Source organism: Myotis daubentonii, chromosome 7, assembly GCF_963259705.1.
Source record: "Myotis daubentonii chromosome 7, mMyoDau2.1, whole genome shotgun sequence".
NCBI classification, from domain to species: Eukaryota; Metazoa; Chordata; class Mammalia; order Chiroptera; family Vespertilionidae; genus Myotis; species Myotis daubentonii.
In genome coordinates this window covers 46,296,257-46,317,092 of record NC_081846.1, presented here as the reverse complement: position 1 = coordinate 46,317,092, position 20,836 = coordinate 46,296,257, and positions in this window count along the sequence as shown.

Genomic DNA, 20,836 nt, shown 5'->3' with positions numbered 1-20,836 from the left:
CCACCAAGAGGTACTCTGGTTAGAAGGAGGGACGCATTCAGGGTTGTTAATTCTGAGGAGGCTGTAAACGTCTTTTTCTGTGGCCTTGAGAAATAGAGGATCTTACTATCAGTGAGGAATGTGTACTCCTGTCTGAAAGCTGGGAGAAGGCTTGCAGGGCCTCCTTGTGGAGGCTGCTCCCCTGTGTCTTTTTTTTTCTTCTTTTTAACTTAAGGAAGCTAACATTGAGCAAAGGCTGAGGTAGCAGAAAAATCTATTTATAGAGCTTATGTTGTGAAAAACAGACGCAGGGAAAGAGCAGATTTTCTCTTCTGGGATGGCAATTTTCCAGGCTATACATTGTGAAATAGCCTAAAGGGAAGTGGCCTTGGTCTGATTCATATCTGACTCCTTTTTCCACATTCATAAAGGACGGTGAGCCCAGGGTCAGGCTAAGGCTGACTTCTGACTCGATGGCTCAATTGTCAAATATGTTATGCAGGTTACAGGGAGTGCCGAGCAGCTCTCAGTTTCCTGACCCGCCCCATTCCTCACTCTTGCTAAACAGTCTCAGAGAAAACATTGGAATATGAAAATGATAAACCAGAGGAAAACACAGGGGAGTAGTGGAACACTAACAGTGGATAGAGCCATGAGCTAATTTCATTTAGTTTTTTTGTTTGTTTGTTTGTTTTTTAGTATTTCCAGAGTAAGCCATTTTTCTTTATGAAACTTTGGAGATTATTCTAGCTCTTATCAATTGTTCTAATGTATTTCTATTATCCTTCGTGTAAAATTTTAAGTTTGTTTTCATATTATAAAATTAAATGCTTGTGCTCGGCTGGTGTTGCTCAGTGGCTGAATGTTGACTCATGAACCAAGAGGTCACAGTTGGATTCCCGGCCTGGGTTTTGGGCTTGATCCTCGGTACGGGGTGTGCAGCAGGCAGCCTATTGATGATTCTCATCATTGATGTTGCTATCTCTCTCTCCCTCTCCCTTCCTCTCTCTGAAATCAATAAAAACATATTAAAACACACACAACTAAATGCTTATTGTGAAAGATTAAGTTAAGAAAATAATGAGCAAAACTCATCCATACCCTTTTCTGGCCATGCTATCATATGGTATATTACCAAATGAACTGATCCATGGAGAAGGTCTAGTTGGTGTGGTGGGAGGAGTTCAGAAAGGTTTGAAATCTAAGCCTGAGGTAGTCAGGTCAGGTGCAGAAGGGATTTGAGCTAGGCCTTAGTGGGATAAGATTTGTTCAGGTGTGAATGGAGAGGGCTTTTACAGAAAAGGGATTGTCATAAGCAGAAGCACAGAGGTGGAAAAACACAGAGTTGATTTAAGGCAATAACAAGTGACTGAGAACAGTGGAAAATGAGCCTGGAAAAGTAAAGTGGGCCAAGCAGAGGGTCTCAAAAGCCAGGAGTTTGGTCTTCAGCACATAGGCAGTGACATCTCATCAGAGGTTTCTGAATAGGGGACTGCCTGTATGATCCCAGTCATTTTATGTTGTGGTACAGTTTCCAAGTTTCCTTCTCTCCCTGTGTACACCTATTGCTCTTTGTCTCAAGATGTGGCAACTACTCCCCTTCCCTGTACATCTGGGCTGGCCTTAGTGACTTGCTTGACCAACAGAATGTTGTAGAAATGACATGCTGGGACTTCTAAGGGCAGGTCATAAGAAGCCTTGCAGCTTCCTCTGGGTCCCTTTGAATACTCAATTGTGGGATATTCCCTCTCGGAATCCAGCTATCCTTTGAGAAATCAAAGGCACACGGAGAGGCCATGTGTCTGTGTCCAGTGGACGGTCCCCACGGAGCTCCTCCACAGTGTCAGAGCAGAAGGAACGACAGAACCTGGACCGTTGGTAATGTAATTCAGTGACTGAATCAAATCCAACTCTGACCTCCAGGTCTAGAAACCAGTAAGTCAGTTTTGTTTTGAGCCAATTTGAGTTTATTGCTTCTTACAATAAAATGCATACTAAGGAGCACAGGATAAGTACTAGCTGAGTTCACCTCTTAACTATGTGACCAGAGACAATACCTCTTGACTGGCTTCCTTTTTTCTAAATCTTTAAGGGATGCTTTAGGTGGCTGGTCTTCAGGTTACGCTACAGTATCCCAGATAAAAGTATTTCTCTCCCCTGGACCTATTTCTCTGTGCATATTGAGAAATTTCTCTCCTTGAATTATCAACTACCTTTCATTTTAGAACTTCCTTTTTATTTGCTTTATGCATTAAGGCCATCCCACACTTAAGTTTCCCATACAATACTTGTTCTAACATTCTCAAATGTCCACCTTTTCTCAATAATGCCTCTAAAAACACCACTATCTATAGGAGGGGTGTCCTGGTTGGAACATGGAAGTGTCTCTAGTCACAGGGAAGGTTTTACTCTGTTTAATTAAATAAATTAGCTCTTAGATAAAAAACAGTGTTGACAGAGTTTGGCTAGAATGAACAGTTTCCCTTGGGCTTAATTACTATGGTTAAGCTAGCTGACTTTTGAGATTTTGAATTTGTAGACCTGAGCAATCCCCCAATCTGTGAAAATGAGCCCTGGCCAGGTGGCTCAGTTGGTTGGAGGATTGTCCCGTATACCAAAAGGTCCTCAGGTTAGGTTCTTGGTCAGAGCAGATACCCAGGTTTCGAATTGGATCCCCAGTTGGGGTGTGTATGGGAGGAAACAAAACAATGTTTCTCTTTCACATCCATGTTTTTTTTCTCTCTCTCCCTCTCCCTTCCTTTCTCTCTAAAATAAAAAAAAGAAAGAAAGAAAGAGAGAAAAAAGATGGTACGCAATGAGACCTTAGTCTCATTTAGGCTAAGCTTCCTCTTTAAGTTATTGGATTTCTTGTCTCCAGGGATTTTGAAGGGAGAATCTGGAAGTTTTCTCAATTCTGGAACATTATAACTTAAAATATGTGTAGATCTGGGTTTTCTGAAATAAAACAAATCTCATGTCCAAAAATGTTATAATTACTAACCTATAATAAATATTGGTTTAGGGCTTTGAGAAATTCTTCAGTTGCCATTGTGTTTTTGCCATACCTGAGGACTAAAATTCTTCATTTTCTGATTTTCAGTGGCATTGTGAAGGCATGGACAGGGGGGTGTCAATGACATGGTTAGAACACTCTAGTTTAGAGATAGCAACGTCATAAATACAGATGCCAAGCTCAGACACACCCGTCCATTTCCATCCTGCTGCAGGCGTTTTTCTGTATGCTGCCCTCATGTTAAGGGAATCAGAATTACGCCTTCCTTGGTATTTGACTCCTATAAATAAATACATTCCAGCCCAGTCTCAGCATTCAGAAGAAGGAGATCTAAGTTGTAGGGCATCTTTGCCTTTAATAGCGTTGGGTAAGTCACATAAGATGACTGCCATCTCATCAGGCAATGAAACAGCACTCTGAACACTCTGAAGCACTGGTCAGTGTGTCTCAATCTCTGTGTTCTCGGTACTTTTTCAAAGACGAGCCTTTTTTTGGTGGAATGCTTGAGCTGTTAGAGGCTAAAACAAAAGCCAGGTTTGGAACATTGCAAATAAATTCTTCTATAAATTATAGTCCCAGGTGGCCTACTTCCGTCAGTTACCCAAGTAACTTTTGAAGGGAAAAGGAGGAAGAGTAAATAGTAATATGTGGAGGAAGGAGAAGGAATGAAAGGAGAAGCCCAGCAGAGGCTCTGTAGCTTGTCTGCGCATCATGTTGGAGACTCTGCATTTATCTGGTTAATTTGATGGTTGTAGACAGACAGATAATTACAAGGAGAAACATTAGCTTTGGGACATGATTTCCCCAGATTGACTGTCTAGAATAATCTAATTGTCAAGCTAACCAGCAAATCTGTATTTCACTTGAGGCTATAATGAGTTATAGCTGGTTGTATATCACTGGGAGCAAATGCTTAGGAACGTATAGTATATTTCTGGTTTAGTGCTAGAGGAGTGTGTGTGTGTATGTGTGTGTGTGTGTGTGTGTGTGTGTGTGTGTGTGTGTATGTTTTCATTTGTTTGTTTGTTTAGAGTTTTCTTTAGGGAGTTGTATTTAGGAAAAATCCTACGTAAAATGTCTAGGTCTCCAACGTATTTCCATTCCAGATGTATATTTTTGATGTTACCCATGCATTCAGTTATGGTTATTTAACACTACTACAGATGTTAAACTTCCCCTTTTTTCCATTTCATTAGTGACGAGAAGATTACAGTCTACAATCATAGTCTTCGTAAAAAGGAAAAAAGGAAATTAGCTGTTTTTTTCTCTTATTTAGTCATCTTCTCTGACTTCCTAAATTTCCCAAATTACCTCTAGGTTGTATGCCCTCCAGGGTGGTTAGCATTCTATTGATTTGGGAGTCCATTTCCTGCCAACCGGCCTTCTAACTGGAGTGCCACATTGCTTTTTTCAAAATTAACCCCCTTAGAGCAGGCTAGCTAAGAGGAGGAGTCACATTGCCTACTGCCTGACTTACATTAAAACTTAGATTCCCTGCCGCTGCGGGTTCTCTGAGGTTAAAATGCGGCCGGTTACTCTAAGGGTCGGAGAAAGCACAGTGGAAAGCAGCAACAAAGTGACTCTGCAGCGCTTTGTTCTCAGGTCAAAAGGACTTAAAACCTAACAGCACAACAAAAGAGTGAAGAGAAAGTGCTTTTTGTCACCCTGCAGAATCCTTTGCCCAAACTCCTCTCTACTTGGAAAGAATGAAGAGCTTTACAAGGTTGGGGGGGAAAAAGAGCAAGGAAATATGGCTCCGTTCCACGTCAGGACCTGCTATTTCTCGGTGGGTACAGGAGGGCTCTTGTGCACATTCACCCAGTTATAGGAGAGAGGCATTTACCAGCCAAAGCGAGGCACGCTTGGAAAAGGCACACAACCTCCCTCTCCTCCCAAACATAAAGTGGCAGTTTGGGAGGAGAGGGGGATTTGTTCCTTTTGACAGGACAATAGTAGCCGTGTTCTAAACCCATTGTATTCTTACTTGAAATTACCTCCCTTAATAATAAAAGCCTTCCCAGTACAATGAGTACTGAATAAAATAGGCATATGAAAGACTGTAGACTTCAGATTGTGGGGAGATCTGGGATTTAAATTCAAATTTAGGTCATTAGAAAATAACCAGTAATATGTTTCACTTAAATCTGTCTATTTCTGTCTGACTTTTCTCCCCGCTAGAACCGTGTTTCTCAGACCTTACATACATCAGAATCACCAGGAGGGCTAGTTAAAACACAGATTGTAGCCCAGCCTGCATGGCTCAGTGGTTGAGCATTGACCTATGAACCAGGAGGTCATGGTTCGGATTCCTGGTTGGGGCACATGCCCAGGTTGTGGGTTTGATCCCCAGTGTGGGGCGTGAAGGAGGCAGCTGATCAATGATTCTCTCTCATCATTGATGTTTCTCTCTCTCTCCCTCTCCCTTCCTCTATAAAATCAATAAAAATATCTTTTAAAAAAACACAGATTGCAGAGCCCTACCCTCCACAGTTTCTATTTTAGTAAAGCTGGATGGGGCCTGAGAATTAGCATTTCTGATAGGTTTTCAGGTGCTGCTGATACTGCTGGTTAGGGGACTACACTGGGAGAACCACAGGGGGAGCAGGCTGGCTTAGGTGTCTATAAAGCTGCCCGGATTTGTATTAAATCTGGCACAAAGCAAAAAGTTGAGTATTTGCCCAGCCATTTCCTCGTTGGACTTAACACTATGACTGGTGTTTGTTGGTCAAGTTGATGAGTTCACATCTGGGTTCCAAATGTTAAAGATAAGGACAGATGGATGATTCTTTTATACACCTCAGGGGGGAGATGTGAAGGCAAAATGTGCAAGGGTTTTGAGAATGTAAAGATAGGAATTGGCACAAAATTTCATTATAGGCCTTGTGCAATGGAATAATTTTTCTTGTCTTAATTTTCCCTTCATAATTTTAAATTATTTGAATCTTCAAATAATCCTATATAATAAAAGCCTAATATGCTAAGTGTCCAGTCATCTGGTCGTCTGGTCATCTGTTCAACCAATCAAAATGTAATATGCTAATGATATGCTAAGGCTGCTCTACTGCTCTCTATGATGTACACTGACCACCAGGGGGCAGACACTCCAACTGGTAGGTTAGCTTGCTGCTGGGGTCCAGCAGATCGGGACTGAGTGAGATGGGCTAGACATGCCCTGGAGCCACCCTGCGTCCCTCCTTGGCACCAGTGGGGTCCCTCAGCCTGGCCTGCACCCTCTCCCAATCCAGGACCCCTTGGAGGATGTCAGAGAGGCAGTTTCAGCCCCATCCCTCAGGCCAGGCCAAGGGAACCCACTGGTGCATGAATTCCTGCACTGGGCCTCTAGATTATTCATAAGGAGGGTTGGACTTGAGAATATTATGCTGCTCCTAGGATAAGCATAGCGATCTTTTGTTCTTAAATGCCTCTTCAGTTAACAGAAAATCACTCTGCTTCAGGGTGAAGAATTTTGGGACTTTTGCTTCTGGCTGTCAGACAGGCAGGGAATATGCCTCAGCCCAGCCTTACAGAAATGCAAACCAGAGTAGTGTCCAATGACAAAACCCAAATAGCAGGCTTGATGTCCTTTCTTCAAGGGAACCCATTCCATGGATTGGGGGAGTACAGTGCCTCACAAGCAGTGGAGCACTCCCCCTGAGGGACTTGGGACAAGAGTAAGTGTTATAGTGAATTAGAAGATGCAACGAGGAAACAGCATGGTTGGCTAGGAGGGCGGATATTTTTCCTCCAAGGTCAGCAGGTCCTATTTTCTAGCTAAAGCTGAGTTGCAGGATTGTAATTGGTGTTAGATTTCCTTGACTGAGGTGTTTCTGGTAACTAGGCTTCCATTTGGGGCATGGGCAGGGCCACTGGGGTGGCCTTTGTTTTGCGGTTGCCTTTTAACTTTATCAGTGGTATCATAGGATGATAGGGATGGAAGGGGACTCAGAGGTCATCTTCTTTTAAAAAAATATTTTTTAAAATTGATTTCAGAGAGGAATGAAGAGAGAGAGAGATAGAAACATCAATGATGAGAGAGAATCATTGACCGGCTGCCTCCTGCACGCCCCCTACTGGGGATGGAGCCCACAAACCGGGCATGTGCTCTATGTGCCCTGACAGGGAATTGAGCCGTGACCTCCTGGCTCATAGGTTGATGCTTAACCACTGAGCCACGTCAGCTGGGCCAGAGGTCATCTCTCTCATTCTGCCCCTTCTTCAGGTAATTAGACCCAGCCAGAGTGTTGGAAGGAGGTGACTCAGTGGCAAACTGCACAGTCCAATGTGGCAACTGGTGATGGGTCCAGGTGGAGGGAGAACTTCAGGATAAAGGGCCAACGCATCCCATTGCCCTGTTTGTGGTGGTCATGCCTTTGTGACCTCGTGTGTGGAGGCAGGGGATTCAGGCTCAGAGAAAAGGAGGACATCATTGAATCTGGCAGCTAAACCATGAAACCTCCATCCCTAGGATTTCATGGAGCCTGTAGGCTCACTGGGAGGCCAGCCAACTTGCTGTCTGCTGCTGAGTGTGGGCGAGGAGGTGGGAGGAGAGCACTGGGTGATGAGAGTAGGAGGACAAAGAATCCGTGAGGATGGAAAATTTGTGGAAGGGGGCGAAGAAAAAGCGAGTGAGACATAAGAACCCCAATTTAAAATCCATGACTTACGGGACCCTGCCATCTACAGTAGACCAGGGACTTCACGTGTTTTGTCACTTAATCCTTGCGGGCTTTGCTGGCCCTGTGCCCGTTGGTCCTCGGATGGAGCCCCTGCTCTGTGTCATAGAGAAGCCAGCTTGTAGACATGTTTCCCAGGCTATATCTGGACGGTGTGCCCAGTGGAAGGCGTTGGTAGGACTGAAAGGTAAGGGGATGGGAGAAGTCAGAGAGGCCCTCGCTTCCGCCTCTGCCTCAGGTGGCTGCACTGGCGGCAGCTGCCAGACAAGCCCTCAGAGACCCAGCTTCCTGAGGTGACCCTGAACTTCCATCATTTCATCTCCTCTCTTGGTCTGCCACCCCAGGGTCATTGTGGTTTCCTTCCTCTCAGCTCCTGCTTCATCTGTGGAAATAATTCCCTGCATTAAGCTCTTTCTATGATGAATGCTTAAAAGTGGTTTCTGTTTTTGTGGGTTTTTTTTGTGGGTTAGATCCAGGTTGTCATTCTTATTCCTAGTGAACTGATGAGTAAAACCAAAGCTTATCTAGGTTAAGTAACCTGTTCAAGGTCATCACAGCTAGCAAATGATGAAATTGATATTCAGAATGACACTATGTGGCCACTCAGACTGTTTGGAAAAATTAAGAAAAAGGAAGAAGAGAAATATTTTTAATGTATAAAACAGTGGTAGTGGTGTGAAGTCATTGTTTTACCTCAAGAAATTAGGTAGTCATGTGGTGTGTGCCCTGTGTTCTGTAGCCCTAAATCTTGGTGAATTAATTCAACTCAGGCACTGGTGGCTAGCCTTTTATTAATCCTCATTTTCTTGGTTGATCATAAGGGATTACTGATTTCCACTCATCTAGCTGCAGTTTGTGAAAATGTGGCCTGAGCCTTGCTTGGGAACTCAGGTTGCTATAGAAACCTTTGATGGGAGGTGAATGGATCATGAAGGTTTATTAATGAGAATTTTCCCATTCTACCTCTGGGCCCAGTCTGAGTGAAAATCCAAGCAAGGCCCATTAGTTTTTGTATTAGTCAGGGTTCTCCAGAGAAACAGAACCAATAGAATGTATATAGATAAAGAGATTTTTTCTTAAGGAATTGGTTCACATGACTATGGAGGTGGACAGGTCAGCAATATGGGGACTTAGGAGAGGGATGGTGTTCCAGCCTGAATGCCAGCAAGCTCGAGACCCAGAAAGTGTGACACTTGTAGTTTGAGTCCAGAGGCAGGACAAGGCAGCTCAAGGCAGGAGTCCTCCTTACTAAGGGGAGGGCTTTTTGTCTTAGTCGGGCTTTCAACTGATTAGATGAGGCCCACCTACATGAGGGAGGGCAACCTGCTGTAATCAGTCTACTGATTCAAATGTTAATCACATCCAAAGACACCCTCTTCTTGACCAAATGCCTGGGAACCCTGTGGCCCAGTCAAGTTGACACATAAAATTAACTATTACAGAATGTTTTTTTTCAGGCCTCAAAGGAGAGTGTATCCCTGAATTGATTGCTGTCTGGTTCCTTCAATAGAAATCTGTTTTGAATTGATGGTTATTAGAGAGCCACCTAATACTTGAAAGATAGAGGGCAGTGAACTTCAAAAAGTGGTCCTTGGAGCCCCAGCATCAATTACACTTAGGGAACAGTTAGAAATGCAAATTCTTGGGCCCCATCCCAGACCTGCAGGATCAGAAACTCTGAAGGTGGGGCCCACCAACCAGGTGATTCTGATGCACGCTCAAATTTGAAAACCAGTGGCCTATCAGTGGTCGGCAAACTCATTAGTCAACAGAGCCAAATATCAACAGTACAACGATTGAAATTTCTTTTGAGAGCCAAATTTTTTAAACTTAAACTATATAGGTAGGTACATTGTTATTAACTTAATTAGGGTACTCCTAAGGCTTAGGAAGAGCCACACTAAAGGGGCCAAAGAGCCGCATGTGGCTCACGAGCCACAGTTTGCCGACCACAGGCCTAGGTTATAGCAGCCATAAAGCCTCTATGGGTCAGCAAATGCATTCTTGGAGACGTGAGATTTTGCTAAGAGAATAAAAAATGAAATTTTTTATTTTGGTGAAAGTCCAAAAAAGCAAATATAGCTATATTCTAGATAACCTACACTATCAGTTTATAAATAAATATTGCCATAATATTTCTTTTCCCATAATTTGTGTGGTATTTGCTTTTGTGTTGGTGTAATATAGAATTGCTGGTTAATGAGAGGCATCGGTGCTAAGTGATGGAGAACTGAAGTGTTATATGGTATGACACTGTATGCTTGTCAGACGTGAGAGACTTGCACCCTGGCGTCAATGTCTGTTTAAGTGTGATTCAGTTTCAGCAAACAGCATCATCTCCCACATTGATTTATTGTTGATAATTGGAATTTTGTATGTGTTTAATCTGTAAGCTTGTTTTGACTTTATTGTTATTTGTATACATAAGCTCAAGGACCGTAACTGACATTTATATTTGCATCTATCTACGTAACATAATAATGAAAATAATGTAAATTAACTTTGGAGTCCATACAAACTTATTCCTTTTAAAAGCAATTTGTTTTTAAGTAAGTATAGGTGAACTTACACAGCAATATTTTTAAAATCTCAGTTATTGCCGAAACCGGTTTGGCTCAGTGGATAGAGCGTCAGCCTGCGGGCTGAAAGGTCCCAGGTTCGATTCCGGTCAAGGGCATGTACCTGGGTTGTGGGCACATCCCTAGAAGGAGATGTGCAGGAGGCAGCTGATCAATGTCTCTCTCTCACCGATGTTTCTAACTCTCTATCTCTCTCCCTTCCTCTCTGTAAAAAATCAATAAAATATATTAAAAAAAAATCTCAGTTATTTAACTCAACAATAGTTGAGGGGGTATTGCTCAGTGACCTAAACTGAATGAGGCTTCATTTTGACTTTAGCTTTCTTTAAAAAGATTTTTTTTATTGAGATATAGTTCACATCCACCACATTATGCCACTTAAAAATATACAATTCAGCCCTGGCCAGTGTGGCTCAGTTGGTTGAGAATTGTCCCATCCATCAAAAGGTCACCAGTTTGATTCTGGTCAGGGCAAATGCAGGGGTTGCAGGCTTTATCCCCAGTAGGGGATGTACAGGAAGGGGAGTCATGCAGGAGGCCGCTAATTGATGTTTCTCTCTCTTCTCCTTTCATCTCCCTCTAAAATCAATAAAAACATTTTTTAAAGGTATGCAATTCAGTGGTTGTTAGTATTTTACACAGTTGTGCGAACATCACTATTGCCTAATTCGAGAACATTTTAATCACCCCAAACCATGTACTAATTGGATGTCACTCTCTATTTCCCTACCCCCTCTGCCTCCATTAACCACTAATATGCCTTCTGTCTCTGTGGATTTACCTATTCTGGACATTTCATGTGAATGGAATCATACAACATGTGGCCTTTTGTGTCTGGCTTCTTTGAACTGACATAATGTTTTCAAGGTCCATCCACGTTGTAGCATGTATCAGCACGTCATTCCCTTTTTATTGCTGAATAAGATTCCTTTGAATGTGGATATACCACATTTCGTTTATCCATTCACCAGTTGATGGACATTTGGGTTCTTTCCACCTTTTGCCTATTGTGCATAATGCTGCTATGAACATTCTTGTGTAAGTTTTGTGTGAATATGTTTTTCATTTTTTTTGGATACATACCTAAAGGAAAAAATTGCCAGGCTGTAAGATAACTTGATATTTAACTTTTGAGGAACTGCCAAATTGTTTGGCACAGTGGCTGCACCATTTTATATACAGCAGTGCACAAAGGTTTCAATTCTCCACATCTTCTTCAATACTTGTTATTGTCTCTCTTTTTAATTATAGCCATCCTAGTGGGTGTGAAGTGGGTTTTGTTGTTGTTGTTAATTTTGAAAGAGAAACACCGATTTGCTTTTCCACTTACTTATGCATTCATTGGTTGAGTCCTGTATGTGCCCTGCAAGGATCGAACCTGCAACCTGGGTGTATCAGGATGACATTCTAATCAACTGAGCTACCTGGCCAGGGCTGTGAAGTGATTTTGATTTGCATTTCTCTCATGACTAATGATGCTGGGCATCTTTTCATGGGCTTTTGGCCATATGTGTATCTTCTTTGGAGAAATGTCTTTTTAAATCTTTTGTATATTTTTATGTTGGGTGTTTTTGAGCCTTGGGATTTAATATCCATACTACCCTCACACAATAGTGTAAATGGAGAGTATCACGCAGTTACCAATGTATCTACTCTAAGAGTAAAAAGGAACCTTCATCCATTTTCTGAAACCCTTACTCATGTTGCACCAATTTGATATCATCAGTTTATTACGATATTAGATATTGTAGTTTTGATGCACAAACAAGACAGAAATATCTGTAAAATTAGAAAATTAAGCATAATATTCCCCTGAGTACTATATTTGGAAAAAATCTGTAATTTATTTATAATTTATCTCCTAACTGCCTGGAAAAAGTGAGGTAGTTCAGGAAAAAGAAAAAAGAACATGACACAAGATGGCTAAAATAAACATTTGGAAAAAATATCTTATTTGAAAAAGAGTGTTAGTTATACTGGGAGGAAAAGAGGCGGTCATTAATTTCAGCTCTGAGCTTCCTAGCAACACAAGAAAAATAGAAACATATTTCTTATTCCAAAATAAAAGGGAAGTGCATTAGTTTATCTATAAATAAAGGTCTTCCTGTTAACTAAAGTCTACCAGGTAAGAAGAATTACATTCATTTCCTTATGTAAAAGCCACCATTAACATAATCAACAATATAGTTTGGCCCAGACTTGCTAACGATGTTAAAACTTTTTCATGTGACCATTTCTCATATATGAGAAAAGGTAAGGACATAAAATCTGGCTGTATTTTTGGTAATCCCAAATTTGGTGTTTCTCTAGTGTAAGTTAAATCATAGTGGTCATTAGTGCTGTTTACCAAATATTTCTGATTTTCCACATTTTTCAGACACATGGTAGGACTGCACTTCTCTGTCCCCTTAAATGAGACGATGCTATGTGACATGCATGGCCAATGAAATGTGAGCATCAATAACGCAAGGAACTTCCAGGTGCGAGCATACATTTTGCCACAACACTTACATACTGCTGTGGTCTTTAAGGCTGCTCAACAACAGATTCTAGAACATGACACCTAAATCACAAGCAACCAGAGGAAAAAAGATAAACTGGGCTGCATAAAAATTGGTGCTTCTTAGAATGCTGTTAAGAAAGTAATGACACCCCACAGAATGGAAGGAAATGTTTTCAAATCATATATCTGATTTGTTTTCAGAATATATAAAGAACTCTTACACCTCAACAATAAAAAGACATAGAGACTCAAAATTGAAATTATGATTATTTATCCTAAGAAAATAATTTGGGAAGTGGGCAATGATGAACAGTAATATAATAATGAATACTGTTTAAGCTCATGGTTAGTATTTTGTATGTATTACCTCATTTAAAAGCCAGGCACCACTATTGCCCCATTTAACAGATGAGAAACCTGAGCTTAAGTGACTTGTCTGATGTCACTTGCAATGTCACGAGCGTCTGGGACTCAAACCAAAGCAGTCCAACTCCCAAGTCCTGACTTTTAATCATTATGAGGTGAGAGCAAAATTTGGAAACAATGAAAATGTTGCAACAATAGGAATTTGTTAAATGAATTAAATCACACATTGGAAAACCAAAACTGATTTATTAACAATAGAAACTACTCACAATATATTGTTGAGTGAGAAAAGCAGGAAATATAATAGTATGCCAGATACCATATAAACATGTGTGCCTGGGCGTGTTTGTGTTGTGTGCATGTGTCTGTGTTCAGGGAGAGGATTCACACATTGAAAAAGGCCCAGAGCAAGGCTTCCCAACTTTCCCTGAATCTCAGAATTCCTGGAGGCACCTTTAAAAAGTACTGATGGCAGAACAATGAAATCAGAATCTCTGGGGGTGTGCCCCAGGCTTCACTCCTTAAAAGCTCCCCAGGTTATTCCCAGGTGCTGCCAAGGCTGTGGGCCAGGAGCAGAGCAGGAAGTTCACCTGGGTGTTGAGTGGTTGTCTCTGAGTAGAATGGGAGTCTGCTCTTTTTTTAAATTTTCTATCATCTTTTTTCCTATAATGAGGCTATTGTAATTAAAATCCTTTTTAATCAAAAGAAATTTGATCCAGTGGCTAGGAAATGAAATGTTCATTCCTTTTACTTTCCCTTACTTGTATATATCCTAGATTGCTCTTTTATGTTCTAGCACATAACTAAAACATATAGTATGTGTGTCTGCGTATGTGTGTGTCTCTATGTGTGTTGGTGTGAAGTTGTGTTTTTCCATTGGACTGCAAGGGAAGTAAGAGGTAGAGTTGAGTCGATTCCCTTGGGGAGCCAAACTATGTCACAGATGCCTGGGGGACCAAGCCAAGTTCCACAGTCCTGGTTCTCCCCCCAGTTTGGGGTAGTTAAGCCTTGACCTGCTTAGTTCCCCCCAAGAACCACTCCTCCGGGTCCCTCCAGCCTCTGAGAGCGACCCATCATTCCAGTGTGCCCAGGATCTTCCTGGTTTCAGGAAATCCCTCAGTCTTGGACAAACAGGGTGGCCGGTCACTCCATTCCTGCCCCGCTGGGCCCTGTCATCGTGGTTCTTCCCTGCCCCTCAGTCTCTTTCTAGACTCAGCACTGCCACCCCTCCAGGGGAGCTCTGCTGTTCATACACACCTACCCCAACGTGGGGAGAGAGGGATAAAGCAAACCTCACCAGTATTTGCTCCAGGGCTAAAGTACAAATGAAAACTCCTCTTTTTCCATTTGCCTTTCGTTTGAAAGGAGGAGCCCAGTAGTACCAGAATTTACTTTCTTTTATTTTGCTCTGGGCTGTCCTTAATGGCCTTGAACATGCTCAATTTTCTAATCTATAGGAGAGCTAAGGCATTCTTGCTGAGTAGTACATTTATTTAATATTCCTGAATCATACTATATTTCTCGAGGGTATGTTAGAGGCTCACTGGCCAGTTCTTCATTGTAACTTATCTTAGGTAGGGTTTTATAAAAAGCTGGCTTAGATTTTGTTTAGATAACTTTAAAAATAGAATCCATCAAAATAATCTATTTCTCCCCATCACTCTTTCTAAATTGCTGTTTGATCTTGTCATACTCTGCTAAACCATGGCACCTGTTTCAAATTGCACATCACTATTTTTACATAGTTTGAATAATATAGCAAACCTTACTTGAAATGCACATAGTATATCAAACCCTATTGGTTACTCATAACATTTGCAGTGTAACACCATTGCACATATATAACTCTTTTTCTTAAACTTGGTGTATCAAAAATTTCCCAAGTTATTTGCATCTTTTCCCATAAATTCTCACTAAATAATGGAACACATGACCCAAATCAGTTAAACCAAAGTGTCTTTGATATATAAAAAAAGTAAGAACCAAAGCTCATTTCCAAGCAATTAGATCTAGATTGTCAGCTAGAACTGAAGATTCAAGGCCAAGAGTGTGTTAGGGTGTATGTTCTTTTTGTAGACATGGAGACTGGACAGAATTATTTACCAGAAGTTGGTAATTTACCCTCCTTCTGCTATAGTTGTTCACTTAGGAAAAACTGATTTTATTAGGCAACATTTTCCCCAGACTCTGTAGTTTATATTGCAAAAATAATAAATAGTTTTTCAATATAAAATGGCATACTAATTACACTTTTTAAAATCCTTACCTGAGGATATTTTTTTCATTGATTTTTAGAGAGAGTGGAAGGGAGGGAGGAGAGAAAGAGAAACATCGATATGAGAGAGACATATCAACCCGCTGCCTCCCACATGTGCTTCCACCGGAGCTGGGGATTGAACCTGCATGCCCAGGTACATGCCCTTGACCAGGAATTGAACCCGCAGGTTCACACTCTAACCACTACACCGGCCAGCGGCCTCCTGGATATTCTATTCTCATTAAGCTCCTCTTGTGGGCAGACTCGCCCCTCTAATCCTCCTAACCCCCCCTCCCCAGCCCCACCCTACCGAGAATCATTGGTCCTGGACCCAGAAAAGAGTACCTATAATTGCCTCTAGGTTAGCCAAGGTCACAGGTCACCCTGATCTTCCTCCAGGAATGGAGCTCAGACACTCTGAGCCAAGCTGTTAGGAAACTGGTGGGGTAGCCTGGCCTGAGGTGGGGGCATGGTTGGCTTGTCCAGAGGAAGCTGAATTCAAGCTATTGGTCCTAAATTCTTGTAAAACCAGTTGTCGCTTTCTGTGGGTGTGTGATCCAGATGACTTAGAGATAAGCACCAGGTAGGAGAGGCCATACAGAATTTTGGTTTCAGAACTACATTGGGGAGCCTGGTCTCCTGGTAGGTTGGGCCCTGGATTTCTCAGGGAGGATGGAACAGGCTTCCCATCAATGGTGATATGGAAACAGTGAGGTTTGTTTCACTATAGAGCAGGGAAGAAGGGAAAGAAATTGGTGCCAGTGAAACCCCCTTGCTGCTCTTTCAGAATCTTGTTTTGAAGTGCCATCTAGATTTCAGCAACATGCTTGCACTTGAAAAAGGAAAACATTGGACAGAGCTGGTGTTTTCGAGTGTGAACTTGTTCTGGCATCCAGTGTAATTATTTTTGGCTATGTAACCACCATTCTTCCCATCTGCTCCCCCAAGCAAATCTTTGTGGCAGAGGAGTTCCAGCTGGGAGATCTTAGCTGCTTTGTTAAAAATGGGCTCCGGGCAGGAGAGGGAAGGGCTTTCCTGTCTCCAGAGGGGAGCCTGTTACAGGGACACGTCCCCATGGACAGGAACCGAGCAGACAGGAACTGTGCGCTTGCAGCCAAAGAGATCCCTCCACCATCGACTCCTTTACCGCTCTTGGGGTATTTAGGGATCCGGGCTTCTTAGCTCAGCCTTTCCGGGTGGGAAGATGCTCTCACCAAGCCTCAAGGTGAGGGTGCAGTAAGGATTCTCTGGGTCTTATTCAGGGCTGAGCTGCCTTGGTTAAATCCCAGTCTTCATCTGTGAGATAGTTTCTGACCTCTATTAACATCCTTATTTTTACTCTGTAAGAGAGTAGTGCCAGATAAAATACAGGACCCTGGTTTAATTTGAATTCAAGATAAGCAAATTTAATTTTTTAAATTAACTATTTACAAATATTACATGGGATATACACTAAAATTTGTTTATCTGAAATTTGAATTTAACTGGGGCCTTATTCTGTTGGTTTGTTCTTTGCTAAATCTGGCAACCCTAGTTCCATGGGGCCCAGTGACTTGAACTGGAATGAAGTAGCAAATTCCAGGAAGATGGCAGGGTTCATTTCCTGGCCCTTTGTGTGTGTGTGTGTGTGTGTGTGTGTGTGTGTGTGTGTGTGTGTTGGCTTGTGAAGACACCAAGGAGTGTGTTTGGAAGCAGAAAGAAGCTGATCCCTGATGAAGAGTCCCCCTGCGTTCCTTCCTCGGGGGGCAATGAAAATGTCCCCTTCTCTATCCAGCGTTTTCTTCTCAGAGGATCAACGTTACTAGCTTTGGCCAGTTGTCTGATGGCCTGGCTTAATGTCCTTCACTGGTGCAGGGAGCTGTTTATTGTACATTCCTCATCTGGGAAATGGCCCTCATGCTTCCTGCTGAGGGCTGATAAGAGGAGTGAAATCAGGAATCCAGTGTGAAGATTATGCCATTGGGAGATATGACGGGCTATTGTGATGGGGAAACTTTATAGCCAGACAGACCTGGGTTCAAAGCCTGGGTCTATCACTTGCTTGCTAGTTGCTGGATCGTGGGGCTGGGGCTCAGTTTCCTCACCTCTAAAATGATAGTGATGTCTACCTCACGGGCTGTAGTGAGGATTAAGGGAGATGGGATAGTCCAGGCATTCAGATCGTGATGAACCTGCTTGTCGCCACATCCACACCGTAGTTCAGCCCACCTGTGCCACCGTGTTTGTCAGTACGATCTCACTTAAACCTTTCCTGTGCCATGGAAATGGGATGTGTTACATGGCTCCTTTTTGAAAGCAGAAAGCTGGCAGGCCAGCCTCTGAGTCTCCTTCTAGACCAGGGGTGGGCAAACTTTTTGACTCGAGGGCCACAATGGGTTCTTAAACTGGACCGGAGGGCCGGAACAAAAGCATGGATGGAGTGTTTGTGTGAACTAATATAAATTCAAAGTAAACATCATTACATAAAAGGGTACGGTCTTTTTTTTTTTTTAGTTTTATTCATTTCAAACGGGCTGGATCCGGCCCGCGGGCTATAGTTTGCCCACGGCTGTTCTAGACTCTGGGGTTTCCGTAATCAGTGGCTACACTCAGGCTGATCAGCTGCAACTCCAGCGTGGAGGCTTATCATGATTTCATGAGCTCCTATCTAAACTTCTTCACATCAGTGTTAAATCTAAGTAAACACAGTGTGTATGTGCTCTGCAGAGCCAACTTCACACAAGTCCTTGTTCCCCAGTCAGACCGAGCCCAGGCTCCTCTCAACCTTGGGAGTCATCACTCTGGCCTGTGTTGCTAAGTGGTTAGACTAGAGTGTCAGCCTGTGCACCAAAGGGTCTCAGGTTTGATTCCCAGACAAGGGAACATACTTGGGTTGCCTGTGGGAGGCAAACAATCTCTGTGTCTCTCTCACACTGATGTTTCTATGTTCTCTCTCTCTCTCTCTCTCTCTCTCTCTTCCCCTCCCTCCCTTCCACTCTCTCTAAAAAAACAATGGAAAAAATGTCCTCAGGTGAGGATTGGCAAAACAACAAGAAACAACAAAACACAACCTTGGGAGTCACAATGGGGCCAGATGATGAAAAGTGTCTGAGACACCAAGTGTGACAGGCTCTCCCTGCAGAGGCCACCGGGCTTTAATGGACCTGATAGGCTTTTAGAAAGGACGTTACGAGAAAGTTCCAGTGATGTTTTAATTGATTACATTTAAGGATGGGGGAGGCTTGTTTTGGGGGCGGAAGCCTAGACCATGGGCCACAGATTTGGATTCCAGGACGGGGCAGAGCCAATGCAGCAGTCCCCTGCCTCCTCGGGCTTATTCCCCTCCACCTGGCAGCTGGGGCCAGCCTTGTTGCTGCTGCCCGCAGAGTCAGCTGACTGGTGGATTGGCTGAGTAAGGTGGTGTGTGCTGAATTCCTTTGCAAGGAGCGGGAGGAGATGCCAGCCACCCACCAAAGAGGCGAGATACTGCTGTGGAGAAAATGGCTGTTACTCATTCCTTTGTATTTGGGCCTAAGAGCCAGAAGCAGTGGGGTTCACAGTGGTCGGCAAACTGCAGCTCGGCAAACGGTGGCTCTTGAGCCACATGCGGCTCTTTGGCCCCTTGAGTGTGGCTCTTCCACAAAATACCGGCTCTTCCACAAAATACCGACTTCTGTGCATGGGCCACGAAGTTTCAATCGCACTGTACGTGCGTGCCCGCATGTGGTATTTTGTGGAAGAGCCACACTCAAGGGGCCAAAGAACCTCATGTGGCTCGCGAGCTGCGGTTTGCCGATCACGGATTAAGAATTCAGTTACAAATCATGCTGATCGGATGCTCATGTTCTGGAACATTAGGACTGGGGAGCATGTGATGGAGTGTTGAGAATCTTAGGGTGTTATCCTCCCTAAGGTTCGCTTTTGGAGCGGTGGCGGGGCAATGACGTCATCACAACTGGTGTGAGAGGCCAGCTGGGACAGGGAGGGACAGGCAAGGGTCAGGGTGGCAGACACTGAGGTCTTTCTGTGATGTGATTATGGTTGCCCTGCTAAGCCGTGCAGATGGAGGGCACAGGTGTTTTGCCTTATGCACAAAAACAAAAAAGAGCAGAACAATGACACGTGCCACCCCAGATACAATCAGATGCTCTAAGTGGGGTTTCCCTTGGACCTGTGTCATCCCTCAAGATGTTCACATGAGATACACTCAGCAAAAGGACCCACCATGCTCAGGAAGAATTCTTTTAGTCCTAGAAATGCTGGGGTTTGGCGGTTGCTCCCCCCTTCCTCCCCCCCACCCCCTCCGCCTGACCTTGGTATGTCCTGGCACTGGGCTCTCACTGCTGGCTTGGGTCTGAGTTTCATGCAAGTGCTGCCAACTGTCCCTTTCTTCTAGAGGTCGAGTGTATTCCAGGACGCTGCTGACTTCCTCCTCTAGGAGGTGATGCGTGGCGCTGAGGGGACTTGGCTTCGTCAGTGACAGGGGGCTTTGTTGGGCACTGAAGAGTCTCCCACCGCAGAACAGCTGGTGGAGAAGTGTGCAGAGGTTATCAAGAATGTCACTCCCTGGCTTTCAGGAACCGTCTTCATGAAGATAGGGGCTGCCATTTTCCTGCTATTGTCCCAATGCCTCTCCTCCCGATCTGGCTCCAGACACACACCTGCAGCCCTTCACTGGCCCCCTTCTTCTCTTCCCAGATGACTAGAAGCTTACAAGTTAATTATACTTGGAAAGGGCCTCAGTATTTTTTTTAAGCCGTGATGGTGAACTAGCTTCTCCCACTGCCAGCCTTCCTGACTCACTGCCCCGCCCAGCTGCCAGTAAGAGCTGGGAGGAGGAGGGAAGGGTGACTAACAAGGGAGAATCGCTAGCCTGGAGAACCATTTCCCTGCCTTCCTTATACCAAGTCATTGTGTAGGAGTGTGTGTGCGTGCGTGCGTGTGCCTGCTGGAGCCTTGTCCAAAAGCAAGTGCTTTCTCAGCATCACCTGGGGCCTTGCTGTGGGAGGGTGCTCTGAGGTCATGCTCTTTTCCTTCTTGGAGTCCACCCTGAGTCCAACATTAGCTTTGTTGTTCCGCCAGATAAGGAAACAGACCCTGTGGAAGTCATTTTTCAAATCATGTTGAAGGAATGTTTTCAGCTTACTAATCCTAGCGCCTTCCTTGGGTAGGTCAAGGGTGAGCATGAAGCACACTAAATCCTTCAATCAGGTCTTTTCCCCTCCCTCAGATTTCTGTTTTTTTCCGAAACTGTGCATCTACTGAGCATATACTTCTTTAAAATGGAAGTCCCTCCACAAACAACTCTATTGAAAAGGAAAATAAAATCCTTCAGCACACTCCTTGCGTCCTGGGCCCTCAGAGAAGGGATCAATTTGGGAGACAGGGGTCATGTATTCAAACGTCACACCTTCAACCCCACTGCAAAGGGGGTCTGTGCCATTATTTATAATGTATTTACACAGCTCTGTGGCCCTTGACGAGGTC